Source organism: Rhinolophus sinicus, chromosome 14, assembly GCF_057876585.1.
Source record: "Rhinolophus sinicus isolate RSI-liver-muscle chromosome 14, RSI-T2T, whole genome shotgun sequence".
NCBI classification, from domain to species: Eukaryota; Metazoa; Chordata; class Mammalia; order Chiroptera; family Rhinolophidae; genus Rhinolophus; species Rhinolophus sinicus.
In genome coordinates, this window is record NC_142514.1 from 73,878,032 (window position 1) to 73,903,705 (window position 25,674).

General features: G+C 37.0%; 1 long non-coding RNA gene and 1 pseudogene across 7 annotated transcripts in view; one reads left to right on the forward strand and one right to left on the reverse strand.

The window, feature by feature from the left end:
• The window catches only part of LOC141572137 (uncharacterized), a 408,385-nt gene that overhangs the window by 154,894 nt on the left and 227,817 nt on the right, over window positions 1–25,674 (reverse strand). The window lies entirely within an intron of this gene.
• On the forward strand, window positions 13,339–13,725 carry LOC109448692 (small ribosomal subunit protein eS24 pseudogene; annotated as a pseudogene).

The window sequence follows — 25,674 nt, forward strand, 5'->3', positions numbered from 1 at the left end:
AGAGATTATTTTATTAGCTAAATTATTTGAATTACTTAAAACCAAACTGGATTATAAAACAAATACAACCTATACAATTTGCCACTTTCAAAGGAGCCAATTTCAAGCATGGCAACTACAAGAGGTAAGGTTATAACTGAACTAGAGAAAACTTTGGGGATAGTAAATGTGAAGAAACCATCTGCTGGATCAATTCTTTGGCTCATACTCTTGACTGACCACAGAAGCTTTCTAAGTGTTAACCTGACCAGGTTTGGATTGGATTGATTGTGGAAGGATGATAAACAGCTCACACCCTTTGTAAGCGCCCAGAGAGCTGAGATCACATCACTGGAGGCACCAACACACCCACTCATTCCTGCTTCAAGTCCTCTCCATAAATAGATTTCTGAAAGGAGGGGGTTTGCTAGGGTTCATAAGGTGAGTAGCAGTTCCTTTATGCCTGGGGTCTAGTTAAAAAAAAAAAAAAAAGAACATTTTAAAGCAAAAAGTATCACATTAATCTAACTTATAGCAAATAATTTTAAGTGAAGACGTTTACAATCACAAAAGACTTTAAAGAACAACCAGCACTGGCTGAGAACAAAATTGTTCTCAAAGTTCATATTCAATTCATATAAGCCCTTGGAGGTATGCCTGTCCAGCCATTTTTTTTTAATTAGCATTGAGCGAATTGTTCAGTTTGTGAATTATCTTTTATACATTGTTCTCATTAATCAATACATGAGAAACAAGAATTAGAGACAATTGGTCAAATATTGTAAGCTTGCAGGGAGCAACATCAAGAGAAACGTTCAAACCAATCATCTTATAAATACATATATTTTCTACACTTCCTAGCTGTTATTAAGGATAAAAAATCACAAATGCATAATAGAATTTTCTTCTCAAATAGTAATGGCCTTTGGACACCTACCCAGAACTGGATAGTAGATATAGAGATCTGGGAAGTGTTAAAATTATTCTTAAAGATACCATAAGGATTAAATTTCATACCAAAGAAATTGTATTCACTGTGCAAAATATCTCTAGTTAAACAAATTATTCAAAACTCAGGACTGAACACATTCAATCAAGCTGTCAAAGAACAAGGATCCGTTGTCTCTTTTCTTTGCCCCAAGGAACTTGGACAGACAGCCACCAGACAGTCTGCTGAACTCCCTGTGGCCTTCAAGGGTCCACTTCTTAGGACAATTTCTTGACTACAAAACGAACTTAAACAAGTAGTTCTGTAACTTAAGACTCCCTGTGTTAGGATTTTATACTAAATTCACTTGAGTCTGTGGCTGCTCCTTACCAGGTCCACTAGCCAAAGATGTAACCACTCAAAACCAAGAACACAGCGAATTTAATAAAATTATAGTTATTTAGAATACCGTTTCTGAAACAAGGTGAAATTACAGTGGCCAATGCTATTACATATATTAGAGCAAACAACGTAATAATACATAGCTGGCTATGTGGAATTAGAAATAGCTCTCAGAATTTCCAAAGCACACTACCCACACCAGAACTTCTTCTGGCTTTAAGACCTGGCTACCTTTTATGGCAATAACCTACTTTATAATGTGTCAATCCAAATAAACAGATTATTAAAAGCAGATTATCACTAGCCCACTTCAAGACTTACCATAAAGCTACAGTAATCAAGTAATCAAGACAGTGTGGTACTGGGGCCAGCCTGGGTGGCTCAGGTGCTTGGAGCGCCGCGCTCCTAACGCCAACGTCGCCAGTTCGATTCACACATGGGCCAGTGAGCTGCGCCCTCTATAGCTAAGATTGTGAACAATGGCTCTCCCCGGAGCTAGGCTGCCGTGAGTTGCTGTGTGCTGCCACTGGCTGCCATGGGCTACCGTGGGCTACTGTTTGCTACCATGAGCAGCTAGTGGCCATCATGAGCGGCCGGCAGCAGGCGAGAGCTTCTGAGAGCGGCTGACCAGTGACCGACTGCCTCAGCCAGGAGGGAGCACAAGGCTCATAATACCAGCATGGGTCAGGGAGCTGTGTCCTACACAACTACACTAAGAAAACAACAGCTTGAACCGGAGTAGTGGGGAGAGGCGGAAAAAGGGAGGAAAAAAAAAAAAAGTGTAGTACTGACGAAAAAATAGAAAAGTAAATGCAACAGATACAGAGCCTGGAAAGAAACCCATGTAAACACAGTCAACTGATCTTTGACAAAGGAGCAAAGGCAACACAATGAGGCAAGGATAGTCTTTTCAATGAATGGCGCTATAACAACTGGACATCCACGTGTAAAAAAAAAAAACTTTAAAAAATCTAGACATAGAACTTATACCCTTCACAAAAACTAACTCAAAATCGTTCACAGACCTAAATGTAAAGTTATAAAGCTCCAAGAAGATAACATAAGAAAAAACCTAGGTGACCTTGGGTATGGCAATATATTTTCAGATACAACACCAAAGGCATAATCCATGAAAAAAATAATAAGCTGGACTTCAAAAAAATTTAAAAGTTCTGCTCTGTGAAAGACAATGTCACGATAATGAGAAGACAAACCACAGACTGGTAGAAAATATTTGCAAAAGTCATGTCCGATAAAAGATTATTGTCCAAAATATATAAGGAATTCTTATCCAAAATATACAAAAGTCAACAATAAGAAAACAACCCGATTAAAAAGTGGGCCAAAGATCTTAACAGATACTTTACCAAAGACTATAAACAGATGGTAAATAAACATATGAAAAGATGCTCCATATCATATATCACGAAGGAAATAAAAATGAAAATAATGACACAACTACACATCTATTAAAATGGCCCAAACCAGGTACACTGACAACAACAAATGTTGACAAGGATGTAGAGCAACAGAAATTTTCAACCATCTCTGGTGGGAATGCAAAATAGTACAGCCACTTTTAAAGACAGTTTGGCAGTTTCTTATAAAACTAAACCTTCTCTTACCAGATAGCAATTGTGCTCCTTGGTATTTTCCCAAAAGGGTTGAAAAGTTATGTCCACACAAAAAAACTACACACGGATGTTTAGAGCAGCCTTATTCATAATTGTCAAAACCTGGAAGCAACCGAGTAGGAAAATGGATAAAGAAACAGTGGCATGTCAAGACAATGGACTACTATTCAGGGATTTTTTAAAAAATGAAATGACACGAGGAAATGTAAATGCATACTACTAAGTGAAAGCAGACAATCTGAAAAAAGGCTAAATACTAGATGATTCCAATTCTATGACATTCCGGAAAAAGTAAAACTACAGAGACAGTAAAAAAAATTAACGGTTGCCAGAGATTAGAAGGGTGGAAAGGGATGAATACGTGGAATATGGAATTTTTAAGGCAGCAAAAATAGTACTCTGTATGATACCATAATGATGGACACATATTATTATACATTTGTCCAAACCCATAAAACGTACAACACCAAGAATGAACCATACTGTAAACTATGGACTTTGAGTGATGATGTGTCAATGTAGGTTCATCAGTTGTAACAACTGCACCACTCTGGTGGGGGACATTAATAATAGGGGAGGGTATGCACATGAGGGGCAGGGGCTACACTGCCCCTCATCACTACCTTTCCATCAGTTTTGCTGTGAAACTTACACTGCTCTAAAAATAGTCTTAATTTTTAAAATTATTATGTAAAAAAATAAAGGTCTTTTTAAAAAAATCATTAAAATGACCCTAGATCATCAATGTCCCATGGAACTTTCTGGGATTATATAAATGCTCTGTATCTACACTTTCCAACCTAGTAGTCCCTAGAAATATGTGACTATTAAATACTTGAAATGTGGCTATTGTGACTGAGGAACTAAATTTTTAGTTTTATTTAATGTTAGATTTTACTTTAAATTTAAATAGCCTCATGTGACTAGTGACTACCTGATCGGACAACACAGCTCTAGAAGGCTCAATCAATAGAAAACCACTCATCGCTTGAGCCCTGGTTCAAAAATCTAGAATAGAAAATAATTTTGCAACTGGAATTATAATTCACTTTCAACACACCAAACATATAATGGCCTCTCAACATTTCTGAAGCAGCTATATTAGGAACCAAGGTAAAAATTGATCTTAAAAAAAAGAGTCTGTATTTTAAAATACTGTGTCTGTAATTTAAAATATTTTTAAAAAATTGATTTTCTTTTAATGAATTGTATTTTTTGGTACAATACTAGGCTCTGCAAAGAAAAAAACGGCAATGAATTATTGTAAAAATGATTATCAGGTTGATGATCCATGAGTATTTTAGGAAGGAAAAGTATAATTGAAAAATATTCATTTCACTCCATCGGTATTGCTCACCCATAATGTTAAGAATAAGAAGATGACAAAAATGTCCTTTGTCTAGCACTTTACAATTTACATTCTTATACCTTGATAGACACAACAATGAGTTGATTTTGTCAGGTGTAAACAGTGTTTTCACACTTCTGATAGAAGTGTGCCTTCGTTATTATGCAACATTTAATTAAGTCATAACACCAAAAAAGATCTGGTAGTGAGTTTCCGCACACACCCTAGACATAGCTAACTACAGAGAAAGCTAGGTCTTGAGCCTGTGAATGATATGGTTCAGCAGAATATCCAGTATTGATAGAAATGAGCCCAGTGGAAACAATCCAGGATCAGTAGTGAAACACAATGAGACATAACTGATCGTGGCCCCACCAGTCTATCTGTGTGACCATGGGGAGGTCACATCTGTTAAACCTCAGTTTTCTTATCTGAAAAAATGGGAATAATGATACTGACTTACCATTAAGTCAATTCTGGATGGATTGCCCTGAACATAGAAAGCAAACTTTATTAGTCATATTATAAGATTGGCTCTTTCAAATGAAAAAAACTGTGGGACAGTTACACCACCCCAGTTCCAACTCCCTCTTGGCTATGTCTGGACAGGTAGAATCCTATCATCCAAGTTTGGGTTTTTTTAGCTTCTTTATCACATACGACAAGGAGTCCCTTTCTTGTATTCTGTTCATTTCCTGATGATCAAGACACTGCTGTCTTTAACAGAGAGAAGAAAAGAATTGCTTCATTCCAACAGTCTTTCCAATTCTTAGAAACATACTCTTTCTGTTTCCTCAGATGTTGCCAGACATTAGGTTTCCTTTTGGAGGAGAGATTAATGAGGCAAGAAGTGGACACGAAGTCATAGATTCTGAAAAATGTTAACCTGAGGAGACCTCAGAGACCATCGTTTCTCATCCTCTAATTTTGTTTTTTGTAACCTAGGCCCTAGGAGAGTTAACTGCTTGTCCCAAATATCTGAGAAATTATATTCCTGTACTCTTCTTGTCATACAACATTGCATCGAAAGTTGACAGCAATATTTACTTAGAGCTCAGAGGTTAGGACGTAAGTAAATGTCCTCAGTCAATTATTTGGATGAACAGACGGAAGAATGCATACCTTTGTAAAAAGCACAAAAAAAGAAAACAGAAGGAAAGACAAATTCAAAGGCTGGGATTGTATTGCTCTAGTTTCTAAACAAATTATTTAGAAATTACACTCAGGTACCCCTCCTCCTGTATTCAATATAAACCTAAAAACACATTGACTTGCAGTAAAACCAGCATTCTTTCCACTAAACAACCTGGCTCCCAAAACAGTACAGAAGAAAAAAAAGGTCAAAACCCAATAGTTTTCTTACTTGTAAACATTTCTAGTGAAAAAAAAGTTTAAAGGAATCTGGAAAACACTGGCTAAAATACAATTCTGGTATTATCAATGATACTATCTTATCTACTTGTCAGTGTTCTCCATGCCCTGATTCAACTGAACTGGCCGCCCATTAATCTTCTGATGGAGAAACAAGAACGAAAAATGGCTTTACATAAAGAAAAATGTTATGTGTGTCTTGTTAGTCACACTGACAGACTGTGAGTCTTTCCCCATTGTTACTACCCATTCTCTTTGATAATAGGTTCCAAAATATTCAGATCATATTAGAAAGTTCATTCTCCTTTTCTTTTTTAAAAATTTTTATTAAATGTATTGGGGTCACATTGGTTAGTAAAATTATATAGGTTTCATGTGTATAATTCTATAATACATCATCTACCAGGTTGGTGCAAAATTGCGGTTTTTGCAAAAATTTTTTTTAACCTTTTAAACCGCAATTACTTTTGTACCAACCTAATATATATGGCATCGTGTGTTCACCACCCAGAGTCAGTTCTCCTTTCTTTTCTGATCTTTATTCCCAAATTTCAAATGTATACCACTTTGAGCTACCATCACTGGAGAATGGAAAGAGCACAAGCTTTAAAATCAGACAGACCTTTGAACTGAGACTCCCTCAAATATCAGCTGAATAAATTTGTTTTCCCTTGTAAAATATGTGTTTCATGTCACAGAGTAACTGGAAAATTAAATGAAATAATCCATGTAAGTAAAACATCCAGCACAGTATGTGAAAGACAGTGCCCAGAAAAATGGTAAATATCATTTCATCTCCAGTGATAACTGAGAACAGTAATAATACTTACATGTTTTTTTAAAGGAAGAAAATCAAATCCCTTACTTTAAGGGGCTTTCAAGCCAAGTGGGGACGCCCAACATAGTCACAGTGAGATGAGTGGCACTGTAAGGAGCAGAAGCTACCGCCTGTAAGTGAAGGGCTGAGAAGAAAAAGTGCAAGGGGGGAGTTTCACAGGGATAACTGGAGACACTTCCTGGAGCACCAGGACTTGAATTTGGCTCAGACTTGAAATGCACCAAGGAGCAAGAGGGTGGCTCCAGAGAGGGATGTAACTGTGACAAAGCTAAATACTTCAATGCAAATAAATCTGGTGATGGTGGTGGGCCTGGGAAAAGTAGGGCAGCGATTTGCTTAGCAACCATGACTGGAAACTAAGTGGAGTCCAGACTGGGCAAGCCTTGAACATCAGGCTAAGACGTTCAAGCTTCTCCTGCGGTAGTTAGGGAAGCACTGAACTTGTGTCAGCAGTGGAGAAATATATACAGAGTGATGGACTGGTCAGAGGCAAGGACATGGGAAGGTGGCGGGGTGAGCAGAGGTCATGGAAAAAAGGACAACACAGTTCTTGCCCACATCACGGGTTGAGTCATTGTGCTCTTGTCCACTCTGATTTAATATACTATAGTTGCAACAGTACAGCCTCACACAATATACAAATCACATGCTTATTATTTGTCCGCAGAATAGGAAAAACAATGACAGAGTGATGGTGTAGGCCTTTTCAGGGTCACACAGATAGGGAGTGAGGCTGGGGACCAGCACCAGCCAGGAGGAGGCCAAGCCTTCAGCAAGGTTTGATCTGTGGTCACTAAGAGCAAGGTTACATGGCCTGAAGTAGGATTATAAATAAGGATGAAGGTCCTGGTCATGGACAAGGCAGGTTGAGGCCTGGCAGGGATCAGAAGCAAGGAGGAAGGAAATCCAAGGCCAGGAATGAGGTGGCCGTAAGAAAGCGCCATGAGAAAGTCTATTTGATCCAACAAAAGGAAAAACTTAATTTTATGGTGTTACTCAGGTCTTTCCTTACCATCACCACCCCTCGGGTATTTCTTCTAGGTATAAAACACAAAGGCCCATCATGGCAAGTTCTCCTCCCCTGCGGAACTCTTCATCTTTAGAAGCCTCTTCTCCATCCTCTTCCTGCTGCAGCTGCTGTGTTTTCCAAATGGCTTAAGGGCTTGGTGTCTGTGTGTGTGTGAGCTTAATTCCAACCCATGAGCCTTAAGAAGATATCTAGGGCTCCCTCATTCATTCTGGGCTGCGGCAGCAAAGACAACAGACACAGCCTTTGCTTTTGTAGAGCTCACATTCTAGTGCAGAAGTGGGAAGATGGTCAGAGAGCAAAAGTAAGACAAATAAACACAAGATAATGTCAAAGAGATAAAGAGATTTTAAAAGACCAAAATGTAAAAAGCAATTGTGCAGGACAGTGATGGAGCAGGGCTGGGCGAGGCTGCTTTGGAACGGGGTTATCAGGGAACTTGAAATCTGAGCTGGAGAAAAGGGAGCTCTGGATACAAATAGGAAGAAGGGACCTGTATGTGTGGAAAAGAAAGAAATCACTGTTGAAGGAGATCAAGGCAGATGGTGGGACAAGGTGAGCACCTATTATATGCCAGGTACTATGTTTGGCACTTGGCATTCATTATCTCCTTAATCTTCAAAACAATTCTTCAAGTTGATACTATTATGATAAAATAGGTTCAGAAAAGTTGTTAAGTAGGCTGCCCGAGGAGACTAGCTAATAAATGGTCATGTCCAACACCAGAGTAGAGGTAAGTTTTGGACCAGGAGTTTGCAAGGTACTTTGGTAAAAAGACGGTGAGCAATAGCTCAAGCCTGCAGGTATGAGCGATGAGACCGGCACTAAGGCAAAGGGGGCAGGAGCAGAGGAGAGGCACAAACATGAGTGACACTACACAGCAGTAGTGATCAGGACTTAGTGGACAGAGATAGAGAGAGATGAGCCTACCAGCCTGGAAGGGTGCTGTTAACACTTGGAGAAATAGAAGACTCCGAAGAAAGCCTGGGTTTTAGACAGACAGTGAACTGGATTTTAGATGTGTTGAGTTGATGGGGTGTCGGTAGGCAGGGAACAGCTCGGTAAAGAAGTCCTGACAGGTGGGGAGGAATAAGAAGAAAATCCAGAAGAAAGGCTGATCCCTAAGATGTAGCTTTGGAATCACTGGACCATATGGCATCTCAGCAGCTTTCTAGGGTTTCCTACGTGGGCGAGTAGCATCTATATTGGCTACAAGAGCAGACTGACATCTCACCAACCTTCAGGAAACATGGAAGGATTCTCTCTGCCACCCACCAACATGATTAGCTCCAGAAACACACACACATACACGAACACTCTTTAGTTTTTTTTAAGTTAATGACGCTACTACAGAGACAAACTCACAGCAAAACCGCATATTATTTAGATTCAAATGCGCCAAGTTAAAAAGCTATGAAATCGTGTGGGCTTTGACTTTTTAATGTTATTCAATTGATGTCATTAAAACAGAAGAATTAGTCCTGTAATTACTCCCTTATGAGTTCTGCTGTCTGTCTGAAAAAAGAAAGAGCACTCATTTATGTCCCCAAACCAAATTATTGGGGGGAAATTAGATGGGTTAAAGACAGCAAAAACCAAGTTTCAACATGCACGAAAGAAGAGGAAGAAAGTGCGTGTCAAGAATGAATAATGCCCTGCCAGTCAGCCTGAGCCCTGCCTTCGTTTGACTGTGTAGTCTGGCTGACACAGCAGTGAAGACAGATCCTTTCTCTCCTTCTTCAGCGTGCCAGCCATGCCTAACACTCTAACACTTCATTAACATGCTAATGTGTGACAATTATTTTGTGCAAGTACCACTCTATATGTTTTTTAAAGGCTCTATCAACCACAGCTAGAATGCAGGGACCCAAATGCTAACTCACACTGTTATTAATAAGAAAACAATATGCTGATCAAAAGGCTTTTTTTCCTTTCTCTCTTTGACTTTGGCAGGTCAACCATTCTTTCTGTGAGCAACAGTGACAAAAGAAGCTGATTTTTCTGAAAGCATAAGCAAACTGTAACATTAATTCTATCGGGGGAGGGGAGATACCACTAAATGCCAAGATATCAGAGATAAATGGCTATTATGGGCAAAAGAAATGCACTAGGAATTAGAAAACCTGATTTCAATTTAAGATTTTCTCACTGTCTCACTCTGTAATCTTGAGTGAGTTGTTTACTCACTGGAGGGTAGTTTTCTTATTTATAGTATGTTGGGGTATCTGAGATTATCTTTACTACTTCTTGCACAAATAATCTATAATCAAAGGATATTAGTAATGTAATAACTGCTCACCCCTCAATTTCTATAATTATTTAAAAATCATTATATAGATTATTTGTATTATTTATCTTCATGTTCTATTGACTCCGAGTGTTAACAAGAATATCTATATCCCTATGGAGAATAATTTGAACTGTAATAAGATTCACAGACGATGACAGAATAAATGGAGACACACTGAAAACTCCTGCGTGTAACAACTTATTTAAAAGACGTTAGTGTCTCTGTTTTAATTTATCAGTTCAATACAATCCAAATTAAAATTTCAGTTGTATTTTGAGGAACTTAATAGATTTTTCAAAATTCATATGGAAAGATAAAGTACACACATACCTAAGTCCACTTTGAAAATAAAAAGCAATAAGAACTTACTTTGTTAGCTATTGAAATATATCACCAAGCACTAGCTGTTTAAGGTTAAAGTATGAAGAGACCAATGGAGCACCACAAAGGTACCAACTTGTCAAGGAAACAAAATCACCATATAGAAATACAACACTGGATTGCTACCTATCACCATATACACATACTAGATGGGTTAAAGACCTAAATGTGAAAAATAAAACTATAAAGTTAATATAATAGAAAATATGAATTTAATAACAGAGGCACACTATTTATTTCACAAAGCTCCCAAAGGAAAATAACTGATGAACTGAATTATATCAAAATTAAGATTTCTGTTCACAAAAATAACATAATGGACAAAGTTAATAGAAAAATGACAGGTTAAAAGAATACTTGCATGTCGAAAACCATCCGGGGACCAACTGAAATACACAAAGAACTTTTGTAAATCAACAGCAAAAATTCAAAAACTTCCAGTGGACAAATATGCAGTGAATTTGAAGGGGAATTCACAGAAGAGAAAAATCCACAAGACAGCAAGCATGTAAAGAGCTGATCAAATTCATCAGTAGTCAGATAAAAGCAAATTAAAACAAAAAGATACCATTTTACACCCACTAGACAGAAATAAGGAAAAACAGAAAATTTAATAATGCTACGTATTGGTGGGAATATGAGTGTATCAACACTTGTACTACTGCAGAGAGTGTGGACTGGTGAAGCTTTCAGGGGTAATCTGAGAGTACTTTGTGAAATTATTGTGTTTACACTGTCTGAGCTATATACATATGCCTTATGGCCCGGAAATTCTGTTAGTCTCTATGCTATATAAATGCCCCTTAGTATTTTCTGGTAGGGGGCATGTCTGAGGCTGTTCACAGCAGCCTTGCTCATGGTGAGGTAAGATGGAGCTAGCATGGATGTCCATCCCTGGAGAAGAATATCTAAGTAAATTGTGTTGTAGGCACACTGTAACATACTATGAGCAGTCAGGTGCAATGGATTAGCTGTAAACAGCAATATTCGTAGGCCTTAAAATATAATGCTGAGTGGAGAAAATAAGAAACAAAATAGGATATAACACACACACATACATAAATTAAAACGCAGGTACAATAAATCCAAAATATGAAATTATGTATATTTTATAAGAATACATTCACTGAGAAGCTTACACACTTTGAAAATTGGGTTCTTGAATGAAGAGAATTGGGGATAAAGGGTCGTGTCTGAATGCCAGCATGCAGGCATGCACATACATAAGCAGGGCGCTATGGAAACGTATGTTTGCATGTGTATGTATATATGTATCATCAAACAAAAGTTTTACAAAATAATACATATTCTTATTACATGCAATGCACTCTGTTCATTTTCTATTCCCGTTGTTAATGCTGATCTCTATTTATAAAGTTGATTGTGTAACCTACCAATAGGTTACAACTTCTAATTTTAAAACACTGATCTAGACTATAATAAGGGCATTATAGTGAGTTCCTGGAATAATGATAGTGCCACGCACTCATTAAAAATTCAAGCACATAAAGCAGGACTGAGAAAAAGGCCCTCTGTGCTGCCTTCTCCCAGAAACACATCCACAGGGAATCACCAGGAGTCAGAGGCTGCTCTTCTTCACGTGATTCCACACTTCCGGAGAGTGAACTTTTCACCCCTACTTCAGCCCTGGCTTGTCAGACTAAGGCCAAAACTAAAGCAGGAAACGATATGCCACTTGCTAAAACATAAAGGGATATTTTAAAACATAAAGGAACATTTTTAAATATGCCTTAAACACATTTGAATAAGATGTAAGAAAATATGGTCCCTCTCTTGAACATGGAAAGTTGGAAAATAAGAAAAGGGTAGAAGTTCTAAGTACCAAAATACTAAAAAAAAAAAAAGAACTTGGAAACAGGAGTCCATTACACAGACTTCAAGAGAACAGGAAGCTAAGTTCGAGCAGGAGCAGATGCGAGAGAAGAAGACTAGAAAAGTCCATGGGCTCTTCCTAATCTGCGCCTCAACAAAAATGAAAAGGAAACAACAATTTCTATTCCAAATCAACTGAAAACTGTCTTTTGAGGGCAGCTTTAGGTCCTCCTTATACCCCAAAGCACATTTACTGGGACAACATAGAAAAATAGTCATTTTAAAGTATTTAAATAGGGTTAGACACTTCTGGGCTAAATGAAATTTGAAAGTACAATAAAGAGTGAGGCACAGAACTTTGCAGCTACACCCAAGTAGAGAGATAAAAATATATGGACAGGTTTAGAAACAGAACAACGTCCCCTCTCTCCAAAGACATCATGGCAGCAGCATTCTCCAGGACACACCACACCACTGGAAACGATGTTCCCTGGAAGACAACTTTTGTGTAGGGCTAACCAGGAGTCGCCTGTAGGAGCTAGGGTTTGACGTAGGTATCTAACTAGAACTATGAACAACTACTTATAAAACAGAATTAAGTTAAGTGTTATTTAAAATGAAACAAACAAAAATCTGAAAATTACTGGTTTCCATAGAATCCATATAACAAAAGGCACTTGGAGAAGAAGGTAGTGTAAAGGTAGAGAGAGATGAGCTGGCTGAGCAGGTAAGGTGTGAGGAAGGTGGAGGGAAGCCAATGGGCTCTAGCAGGCACCTTAAAAAGAGATGGACACAAAGGAACCATCAAGTTGTTTTAGCACGTTACTTACCGGTCTTTAACTCAAAGGTATTCACAAAGTGCAAATGTACAAAGATAATGACCAGCTACTTTCAATTTTGATGAAAATATAGCAGGAAAACAGTAATAGTGAAAGTTACCATTTATTGTAAAGGCCCTTACAACACACAACTGACAATGCTTACAACAATTCTGCAAGGTAAATGATATCGCCTTTCACAGATGAAGAAACAGACCATCATAGATGCAAAAAAAAAAAAAAATTCCTCAGGGTTACACAGGAATAAATATGTGACAGAGACAAACAAGATTTAAACCAAGACGTTCTTACTTCAAAATGTCATTTCATTAAGTGTACCTTAATGAAATGATATTTTGAAAAGTATGACTCTTGAAAAGTATACTTAAGTGAAAATCAATTAAGTAAGACAAAGAATTTCCTCCATTTAAAAACTAGAATGGTCTCTTTTCCTCCCTGGCTGCTTGAGGGTCGGCTGCCATCATAAACAACAAAGTAAGCATCCAGACCAGGAAGTTCATGACCAATAGACTACTTCACCGGAAAGGAATGGTCATTGATGTCCCTCACCCTGGGAAGGCAACAGTACCCATGACAGAAATTCGGGAAAAACTAGCCAAAATGTATAAGACCACACCAAATGTCATCTTTGTATTTAGATTCAGAATCCATTTTTGTGGTGGCAAGACAACTGGCTTTGGCACGAGTTATGACTCCGTGGATTACACAAAGAAAAATGAACCCAAACATAGACTTACAAGACATGGCCCGTATGAGAAGAAAAAGTCCTCAAGAAAACAGCGAAAAGAATGCAAGAACAGAATGAAGAAAGGTAGGGGAACTGCAAAGGCCAATGTTGGTACTGGCAAAAAGTGAGGTGGAGACTGGACAACAGAAGGAGTAAAGATTCATCAGTCACTTTATCTGTGGTGACTGAGATTTTTCATGAGGAGATTAATAAAGAACTTAAAAAAAAAAAGAAAAAAAAACACTAAAATGGGTTAAACTCTTGAAGCATAAATTACCAATGTCAATATCCTGTTTTTGATTATTTTACTACGATTGTTCAAGATATTATCATTTGGGAAGCTGGGTGAAGGTTACATGGGAACTCTGTTATTTTTGTACCTTCTTGTGACCTAAACTTAGTTTAAAATTAATTTTAAAAAATAATAGGAATTAACTTTTTGGAAAGTTACCTAGATCTTTTTCCTTTGCAACACACACAAACGATATATTAGAGATACATATTGACATATTTTACATATATCTCTCTATATATATCTATATATATTCCATATAAATATATTATTTGAGATCTATATAGGAGGTAAATATACACATATTTATAATTATGTAGTTTTTAAATGGTAATTCTCAGTTGTCTGCAGTGACATAAATACCACAAGAAATAAAATACTGAATCCCTTCTATTCCCATTTAATTTTAATAAACACGTTACTACATGGTATTGTACTATTTTTGTCTATACAAGTTTATCTGCTACAACACTCAAGGTTTTTTTCATTTTTCTCTTTGTCTACCATGTTTACATACAGGAAGCAGGGAAACAGACCTACCATTTATATCTAAATTGAACATCATGAGAATAGCATTTCTAGCTGGCATTCAAAAGAATGTTTGATTTTTTTCCTAAGAATTATTGAGCCACTTTTTTTCCCAGCAAATAATTTTAAAACAGCTCCCATTTATTGAGTGATTTCTATGTATCATTAAATTAATTTACTAACACAACACTATCAAGTAAAACTTAATATGCCCATTTTACATGTAAGGAAAGCTAGACAGATTAATTTGCAGAAATCATGCAAATATTCAGCGGTGAAATGCGAATTCAAACTCAGATCTACATGAATCTAAAGATGGTACATCTTTCACTATCTTGCCTCTCCACACCGTCATGTCTATGCTTAAAATGCATCTACTATATTATTTACTAACCAAACCTTAATAGCAAAATATCCATTCTAAGCACATTCAGACATTAAAGAAAAAAAACACTCAATCTTCATTCCTGGCTCCTATTTGAAGTTCAAGTTTATTACTGAAGCTGAGGAAAAGTCTTTTAAGTATGAAAGAAATGCAAGTGGTATTCCAAGTAACAATATGTGTGTGCTCGAGTGGGAAACATGAGAAGAGCATCTGCCAAGTTCATTTTGGCCTCATTTGATATTATCTCACTGATCTACGTCCAACTTACATTTGTTTCTCTCTCTCTTTCCCTCCTCCATTTCCTCTTCATTCCAGAAGCATTCAAAAATCATAGCAAAGAAGCTGGATAGAGTTTCCAAGAATACACTGAAAACACTATCAAATAAAGGAATGGCTATCTAGGCCAAGTATAACATCATTTCAACTAAGAATAATCTAAAACACTAACACAAATCTTTATGGGCTCATAAATAATAACTGGAAACAAAATTACTTAAAATTAATTTTAAAGAAAAAGATTTTTAGAAATTCTCAAAAGAACTAATTTAATGTCTTTTAATTTGTACTTATGCACAGGGCATTATAATTTAGTATGAGTCAAACTTCAAGCTGTACTTTTTAATTCAAACTTTTTTAAAGTCTTTAATTATGTTTAATTCTACTTCCCGCTTTTAACCCCAGCACTGATCCCTATCTGTTCAACTCTGATGCTAATGAATCTCAGATTTCTGATGCTTTTAACTAAACATCTTCAGAATTGAGCATTAATTTTGAAGGTCTACAAATTTCATGACTCCCCTTCACATCCATCTATCTACATTTCCAATTGTTTTGGTCTAGCATATGTAACTGGTAGCATTTTTTTTTTTTTTTTAAGGACAATCAGTTCTCAATCATTTATGCTTTTCAAAATGGTGCAAGTAAAAATGGCTAGTCGATTTAGATTTTTAAAGTCACCTAGGTGTGATACTGTATTATAGCCTCAGTTCTTTCCCTCCAACTTCTTGGTAAATTAAGGAACTTGACTGTATCAGCACAATAGTAAGAAAACATACCTTTCTAGAAAACCAAGCATACAGGCTAAAAAATTCTGTCGTCTCTCCCAGACCACTAAGTATCAGCTAACAAATACAGTAATACCAATTAATATTTCCATTTTTATGTTCAGCGGCTCAGGTAATAATGCTATGAAGTCTAGACCACAAGACTCTCATTTGCATTCCCTCTTCCCACCCTACCCCTCCCAAAAATATGATGAGAATAAAGAACTGTGTCAGACGCTGTGTTAATCCTGGGTTACACGATAGGAAATAATATTTCAGTACTCTCCCTAACATGTAATGGAGATCAAGTTAACAGACAATTATAATTCAGTGTAATGAGGATATCAAGATAAGCAGAGTGCTGCGGAAATACATATATGAGGGATTTTCAACACTATCTCTAGAGGGAAGCAGTTGGGACTGTTCAGGAGAGTTCCCCAGAGGACGTGATGTCCAAAAAAGACTAAGAGGTCTTTTTTTAAATATTCACTTTGTATCTGCTTAGGTGGCTTTAATATTAAAAGACGGACAATTACAAGTGTTGGGGAGGATGTGAAAAATTGGAACCCCCATATATCACTAGAAGAATTGTAAAATGGTACAGCCACCTTGGAAAACAGGCAGTTCCTCAAAAGGTTAAACATAGAATTACCCTATGACCCAGTTATTTTACTCCTAGACATATACCCAAGAGAACTGAAAACATGCATCCATAGAAAACCTTGTACAGAAATGTTCATAGCAGTATTATTCAGAAATAGCCAAAAAAGTGGAAACAATCCAAATGTCTGTCAACTGATGAATGAATAAATAAAAGTGGTATATTCTAAAATAGAATATTATTCAGTCATAAAAAAGATACATACTAAAAGAACGTATGAACATGGATGAACTTTGAAAAAAATATGCTAAGACACAAAAGTCCACAAATTGCATGATTTCATTTATATGAAATATCCAGAATAAGCAAATTGTAGAGACAGAAAGTAGATTAATGGCTTCCAAGGGCTAGGGAGAAGAGGGGAATGGAGAGTGACTATAAATGGGTATGACGTCTCTTGTTTTGGTAATGAAAATATTCTGGAATTAGATCATAGCAATAGTCTTGCAACTTTGTGAATGTATTACTACTGAATTCTCACTTTAAAATGGAGAATTTAAGGCATATGCATTCTATCTCAATAAAAAGAGAAAAAAGAAATAAGAGTGAGCAGATGAAAAGAAAGCAAAAAAGAAGGAAAAAGTGACAATGGTAGATGATAAAGACAAGAGGGAAACTGATTTGGGTTCCAGAGTGTGGGAAAGGGGAACTGAGTGGGATTCAGGGAGTGGTCCACTTTCCATTAGGGTGAAGGCACAGAGGGTGGGTTCTGCTTACTTGTGTGAACAGGGAGGCAGAAGTTGAGGGAGTTTATGCCTAAAGCGTCTCTTCTGATGAGGAGCTAAATAAGCAGCAAATTGGCAGGGTAGGAAGTTTGAAGTGAACAGAGGACATTAACAACAACCTCTATAGAGAAAAGAAGTGACTGGAAAATAAGCCAGTTACTGGAAATTTCACACACTTGCTTTTTAAAAGCATACAAAAACATTTCCATGTTTAACATTATAAAACAATCGACTTAGACACTAAATGAATAGGGAGTCTCAGAAGAGATTTTCTCTTCTGTCCAACTTCCTGGATCCTTGGACTAAAGTGTGAGAGGCTCTCCTTTCACTTCCTGCTGCTTCATAGAGCAGTGTTTGCATCTTTTCCAAGCCGTTCCTATTCCGTTTCTTAATTGTGGAAGTCCTGTAGTAAGCAGCTTCTTAGTTTATTTGTAGTTTCCTCATATTTCAGGATATCATTTCAACACCTAACGTGCCACAGACTTCAAAAATTGTGAAGATGCCTTTTATGAAACTTTTCATAATTTTAAGGGAAACCAAGTTTTTCTCATTCACTGTTTCTTATTTTTCTTTTTCAAATATGTTTTCATAATTTTTTCAATATTAAGAAACCAGAATTCAGAAACTATTCCTTTTAACTTTGTACAATACAGGGAAAACTAAAAGTTAAGCATTCCTGTACTAATAATATTAGACTTCTTATTGCAAAAGAATTTCAAACTTGCAGAAAAGTTGTACAAACTATTCAAGGAACGTCCATATTCTCTTTACCAGCGATCCCATTCAAGTTGAGCCAACCACCCAAATAATGTTCTTTTTAGCCAAATAATCTGGTCCCAGATCACTCTTTGTACTTGTTTGTCCTCTTTCTTCAGGCACATTCAATCTGGAGCAATACCCAGTTTTCCCCTGACCTTCATTATCTTTTTATTATTGAAGACCACTGGTTAATTATTTTGTAGAATGCCCCCAAACTGGTTATTAGTCAGATTTTCTCATGAGAATCTTCAAAGATGACATTTTTGGGAAATGACACTGTGTTCTTTTCATTGCATCCCATCAGCTGACATATGATGCCATTTTGTCACATCACTGGTGATGGTGATAGTAACTTTGATCAACTAGGGTATGGTCGAATCTTCCAATTTTCCCCAATAGAGTTATTGTGTTGCCTTTTATAATTAATAAGGATGTATGGACAGATACTTTGAGTTTAAACAAATATCCTAATCCTCATCCAAATTTCACTCACTAGTTTCAGCATCCACTGATGTTTCTTACCTGAATTGTTATTATGATGTTTGCCAAATCATCATCTTTCCAACCTCAATATTCTTTCTATTTATCAGACTGCATCCTATTTAAAGGAAGAATTTTCTCTTTTCCCCATTTATTCATGCATTTATTTATATCAGTATGGCCCCACAAATGCCTGGTTTGTTTAGTGGGATATTATCTAAAATATCATTATTATTTTGATGCTCACATGGTCCCAGGTTTGCTAGTGGGAATTCCTTCAAGTTGGCTGCTGTGTTCTTTTGGCACCTTCCCATCATTCTCTGAAAACCTCTATATTTTCTGGCACAACAAGATACTCAAAATTCATTTTGCACCCTCCCTGCCTGAACCCTAGAACCAGACTTTTTTTTTCAAAGACATGTGGTTCCTTTCAGCAAAGACTGGTATTTAGAAACTGAGATCTGGACAATAAATATGTTCATATGCACTGGGCTGTCCCTGCATCCTGGTCCTTTCAATGAGCAGTCAGGAAATGGGTCTGTTTTTTGTGTGTATATGTCTACATATGTACATATTCACACAGATGCATATACTTTAGAATTTATGTTTGTTTACATATTGAAATATATATTATATATTACATATATATCATTTCTACATACTGAAAACCACGAGTTCACACCAACACCTCAAATTCCAATTCATAGCACAAGGTTCATTCTAGCTTTCCTCTTTTCTGTATCTGTAACTTTTCTCTCTGATAATAAGTCTGGCTTCCATTACCTTCAACATATTTGCTCATTAGCCTCACTGGGCCTCCTTGCTCAGAACTGCCTAATGGCTTTTTTTACTGAATTATTTTAAAAGGAAGAAATGAATCAAGCAAGCAAGGAAGGATGGTTGGCAATGTCACATTTTTGAGATTTGGTAATCTGATAAAAACATAATCTAGGCCCTAAGACTAAATATTAGGTTGGTGCAAAAGTAAATGCGGTTTAAAAGGTTAAAAATAATTCCAAAAGCCACAAGTACGTTTGCACCAACCTAATATAGTATCAACACAGCACCTCATTCCTTAGCCATAGAAGAAATAGACTTGAAAGTTGTTTTCTAATGGCTTCTCATCTGTCTTTCAATGTGTGTAAGATGACAGTTCCTCATATATTTACAAGGAAAAAAATTGACATGTGTAAGTATTATATTACTGAGTAATAAAAATTTCAAGAACAAGGTGTCATTAACTTTTTCAAAACAAATAAAAGAAATTATTGTATGTCCTTATTGATCATCCCACCCCCTTACAGTAAAGATGAGGCAAGTGGGGACCAGACAGGTCAAAGTCAGAGCTAATTAGTAGCAAAGCACAATCTTACCCTTAGGTCCCTGATTTTCCAGATCAGTGTATCATACTAGCTTTGAAAATGCCTTCCAACTAACAAACATACAATTTTAAAATATGTCCACTGAGAAATATGCAGTGCTGTAAGCCCTTATGAGAAAAACTTATACCCATGAATATAGCAAACCTATTTTTAATAACTAGAAGAGAAAAATCTCTTCTACGAGAACTTTAATAACACTCAAATGTTGAACTATAAAACATAGTTCACATAACCAGAAACCGTTCCTTACTTTAGTTTTCCCCAATTCTTCCAACTCATCATACATAACATCTATCACCACAGTACCATACATACGAAGAAATGCAAAACGGGGATAATAAGACCATCTACCTCATCAGCATACTGGAAGGATTAAGACAGTGTAAAAATATTATGTAAATGAGGCTGGGCTATACTGTTATAAGTGGCTCTTATTCCCTTGATGTAAATGGTTTGTTAAAAAGCTGATTAGACCAACTTTGTGCAACGTGGTATCAGCTCTGGCACCAAGCTGCCATTCAGCATCACACTAAGCAGGTTACCCCAGCTTTTGGTGTCCCAGTTTCCTGTTCCTCCTCTGTAAAATGAAGATGACAGCACCTAGTTCTCAGAACTGGCATGCAAATTAAGTGAGAAACAAGTATGTAAAGTGCTGAACATGAAGGCTGGCACTAGTGCTCAGTTAGTAACCGGCAGCCCTCTATTGTCACCACCCTTGTCATGGCCCTGCCATCACTATCTCCATTATCAGAGCTATCAGCATTACTTTCACACCTTATAGTTGCTTACAGAACATACTACTGGCGGGAAATGAAAGCCGTTTGAAATCTGCTATGGTCATAAATAAAATGGAGCTCATCTCATGTTTGCAAGAGGACACTTAGGCCACTCCTAAATCATTTCCTTGTTTTTCTGGATTTGATCTCACACAACCCTTAAAGATGATCCCAGCTTCTAGCTTCCCATCCCCCCGGCCCCCGCCACCAAGACACTGGACATGATCAGTTTACCCAAATATCTTGGGTCCAAAGATGTCATTTATCTTATGTGATGTGATACTCTGATATTTCGCCACACGGAGGCTAATGAAGGATGAAATTTCAGACTAGAATAAAAATAATTAAAGGAATGAGATGATTTTATAGCAAGGCAGCAAACACGATAAAATCCTTAACAGATTTAAAACAGATTACAGACAAAACTATCTTCAGGCAGGCCAAAAATGGTGGCTCTCTTTTCTTAGTACGTGACTCCTGGCAAACTAAGCTGTTTTATTACTTAAAGCTTAGGGTTTTTTTTAACTTTTTTTTTCTTTTCTAGAAAAAAAAAAATGTCTAGTGTTCAATGAAATACCAGGTGCACTGTGGCTTTCACTCTTGTTTAAAAAAAGAAGAAGGAAAAAAAACACCTATTGTCGCTCATAGGCCTAGCCTGTCAAGCAGGAATTAAAATCTCTTTAAAAAGAAGCTTTGCATGGTTCATGTGTCAGGCCGATATGAGCTGGATCGGCTTACAGAAGGGGCCTGAGATAAGGCAACCAAAAATGGTTAGACGGAAGCAGCCCCCAGAAAAATCTATGATTTCTTTACTCATCTTCCCCACTCTCGTTCCCTCCCTCTCTCTCCCCTTTGTAAGAACTGGTGCAATGTGCAACACAAATGAAAGAGTAATTTCTTTCCCTTTATTAATGACAGCACTAGATTCTTAAATTAGCCCATCAAGAACAAATATCTACCTCCCATTTCTAAAGATCTCTTTATTTTTCTTTGAAAATCATGAAACCAAAAAAAAGTCAGTGTAAAGCCCACTATCAGGCCTTTGATTTTATTAGGTCCAAAGGTACAAAGCCTGCAGAGCGAGCACCCTGTTGGTTTATTTTAAAAGAATGCATCAAATATTAGCTGAAAATTGGTTGTAAATGGGGCCACTTAAGCCTCCATGGAAAGGAATTGCAGAGGCTTGGGATTAAAATTGCAGGAAGCCAAAAAGAAAATTGAGGACGAGGAAATGATGACTGATGGGCTTGGTGCTATTATCTCTGAGAATACTAAGGACACTGAGGCTTTGAAAAAAATTACATAGGTGACCTTGAGAACAAGTCCAGACAGAGAAGGCAGCTGGGTGTGGCTTCCTGCTGCGATGGAAGTGGAGCAGGCAGAATTCTTCATTTTCAAATGGAAGAGGAAGATGTTTCTGATAAGCAGTTTTGATTTCCTTTTAGCATGCGGAGCTACAAGCTGCATCTCCAGGAATAAATGCCACGCCAGCCTTGTAAAAGGCTCCATCTTCACTAGCTGTAGTTTGAAACTCTTAAATGGTCCTAGAGGATTGCATGACTTTGGGACATCGGAGATTGGAGATTAAAAATGGACTCTGTTTACTAAATCACTGTACCCGCTTTTTGTCTTCATCCACTGTTGTCGCACTCAGAATGGAGAGCCCTAAGCCATTAAGGAAACTCAATCTAAACTTCCTGAAGCTGCTTCAAAATGAGAACCAGGAGCAGATCTTGGATGCTGGGGAATATAACCGCTTCAAATTCTCACTCTATATATGAACTGTCTGAAGGTGGATTTGCTAACACATTCCTTTAGATCAGGCATTCCTCAACTGGTTAATATCAAGACCTCTTTATTAATCTTAACAATTACCGTGAACTCCAAAGAACTTTTTCTTTTTCTTAGATGTAGGTTGCAGCTATTGACATTTACTATGTTACAACTTAAAACTAATAAATATTTAATATTAATTCATTAAAACAATCTAAAACCTATATCCATATTGACATGTGATAAATTTTTATAAAAAATGCTTAGATTTTTCCCAAACATGTAGTGAGAATAGTGGCATTGTTTTCCATTGTTGCAAATTTTTTCACGTCTATCTGGCTTAATGGAAGACAACTGGAGTCTCCTACGTGCTACATTCAATCTGTTGTGACATCTTCTTTTGGTTAAGTTACATAAACAAAACCCATGGTCACTAAATATATAGTTGGAAAACAGAGTAATAATATTGTAGCCTCTTCAGATAATTTTGGATATTCCTTCCTTGATATTACACAAAAACTCCACAACCATAGTTTTTATAGGACTCTGAACCCGTATCAGTGAACTTTTCATACTCTCATATATTAAAATCCATTGGCCTATTTAGCACTTGATCTTTACCTATGCATAATTTTGTAACATTGATCATTGGTCATTTAGAAAATACTGATTCCCTAAGTTATGCAGTTTCCAAATGTACAATGGAAAAGTTCACGGTACATTTATGAGAGATGTAAGATAGAAAAGGCACATAACCTCTTAGCACGATGACAAAAATAGATTTGACCTCGTAGATCTACTAAAACGGTCAGAAGGACTTCAGGATCTGCAAATCAGACTTTGAGAATTGCTGCTGTAGGCTGTTGTGGCACCTGAAAACGGTGGCTTGAGTTGAGGGCATGGCGGCAGTTTGACAGGTCATTTTAGGAGTCTGTTAACTTCAAACAAACCAAAAAAATGTCCAAGGTTGACTTTCCACCTGGAATTGGTCAACATTTCTAAACATGAGAGCTCTATATGGTCTCTAAGCTGTCTGCTAGAACCTGGAGACGGCACAGTGCAGTGGATGTGACATCACTCTCCATTACCCCAAGTCCCTCAGTCAATATAACAACCATGTCTCAAGCAGAAACCCAGATATGAAAAAAATGGTTTATGACTAACAAGCCTGAATCATTTACTATTGATTTTTTTTCCCTCTTCATGAAATTCTGAGGTTTAGTGATTCCTTCTAAATCATTATTTGTTAGTGGCCCAACTGCTACTAAGAAGATTTTACACTTGAAGTCATTAGACCCTGATAACCTACATTTTCAAATGTCAGCTCCTAGGGCAGGGACCCTGTCTTGTTCAAACGAGTGCCTGTCACCTACTAAAATCTCAATAAATATTTGTGGCATGAATGAATGACTCAATTTGTATTTGAATACCACTGAATATTTTAATGGCAAAAAAGACACTGTGTGTACCACGTGGAAGAAATGAGTAAGAAACCCAGCATCATTCATTCTACAGTATAATGGCATTTTAATGGATGACAAAAAGTAGATGAACTGTTTATCTCTAAGTTAAGTCTGCTTTAATCAAAAGCTTTAATTCACAAGCATATTTTTAGTGAACACCTCATGCAATTCAGATTTCGAATTCAAACTCTAACAGTTTTTAATTCAATGACATGCAGAAAGTAGCTCAAGAAAAATGAATTCCTGCTGTCAATGGGATGTTGTTGCAATGCAATCTGATATTTCTTTTAAGGAGAAAAATGAATTTTCTCCTAATCCTTTAAAGATCAAAATTCTGGGCAAAAGCTGGCCACAAAATGGTACCTTAACTAATCACACGTGCGCACGTGCGTGTGTGTGTGTGTGTGTGTGTGTGTGTGTTTGCATATGAATATGTCTTTGAAGTTCTCAGGGATCTGTGTAATAACGCTTAAATGGTTCCACTGCTCTTTAACTCACAATGGAAGAGGGGCAAGGTGTAGAGAGGAGATGCAGACAGCTAGATTTAAAAATGGCCCAATATTTCAGAAGTTTCAATAATTTAGATTATGTAGGTTATTTTTTTTTATAGTCCTGCTTGGGGAGAGAAAGTGAGTCTCCCTGGTGAACAGAAGTGACTGTTTGTACAATGGAATTGATTATCTGTTCAAGATGGCTTATGCTGCAGGACTATAAAAAATTGGAGGTGGCTTTGGTTACAAGAGGAGCTATCAGTCATCCTGAACTATCGACACATTTTTATGTACTGTGGTCTCAGATCACTCACTAAGGTTACCTATTCATCCATGAAATCTAAAATTCAGAGTCCTACCTGAGGGAAAAGGAGAGGTGTACACTGAAAAGTTTACTCTCACTAGTCTTATAACACCACATGTTAAAGCTAGATGGAAGGGCAAGGCTCAAGTCCCTGAAACTCATCACCCCAGAGTAGCACTGGTGCCTAGTTACCACCTTTGGTCAAATGATAACAGAGAGCTATGAGCCCCAGGAATTGGGAAAAGCTACTTAAACTTTTTTCATAGCTTTGATTTATGATTGGTCATGAGCTAATAAAAAGTATAGTGAATATTTATTCTCCTCCAACAGTGTGCTTGTCACTGGACAAATTGCAGATAAAATCATTTCCAGTCTAGTCCCAGGAGCTTAAAAATTATTAAGCACATGCTAACCTTCCTGCATTATTAGAGATAGTCAAATAACTAAACACAGAGCCAACAAGAGAGAATCTCCTTCAAGAGGTGAATAAAAAATGCTGCAATTATGGCTGTGTGATTTCCCTACCACAAGACAAACCTGCTGGGAAGGCTTGCCTGCCAGCTAATGACCACAAAACCATATATTTTAAGCACAAAATGCTGGATTTGAGATGAAGTGGCAAGTTGTTTTTATTGGCAATTTTTCGTAATATAAAAATTCTCAACCTAGGTCTAAATAAATGAATTCTGTTACACCTTCGTTCCATAGTTCCTCTCTTAAATTTCCAAGCTCTGTGCAATCCCATTTTTCTCTGCTTTCCAAAACTGGCACTTATTCCCTGGGACTGTATTATATTCAACCCCCTGAAGCAAATGAGTCATTCTATAAAGTGTTTCCTCTATTTCTCCCTCTTCTCCTGTCCAATATTTGGGCATTTTATAGTTCACAAGAACCTTTATCAAGCAGAAATTTGGACAAAAAGTGGTAAACTCAACTGTCAAAGGAAACGGAAGTTATCAGAGGGAATGGAAGAGCCCACCAATAACAGTACGGTATGGCATGTTTTGTTAATCTT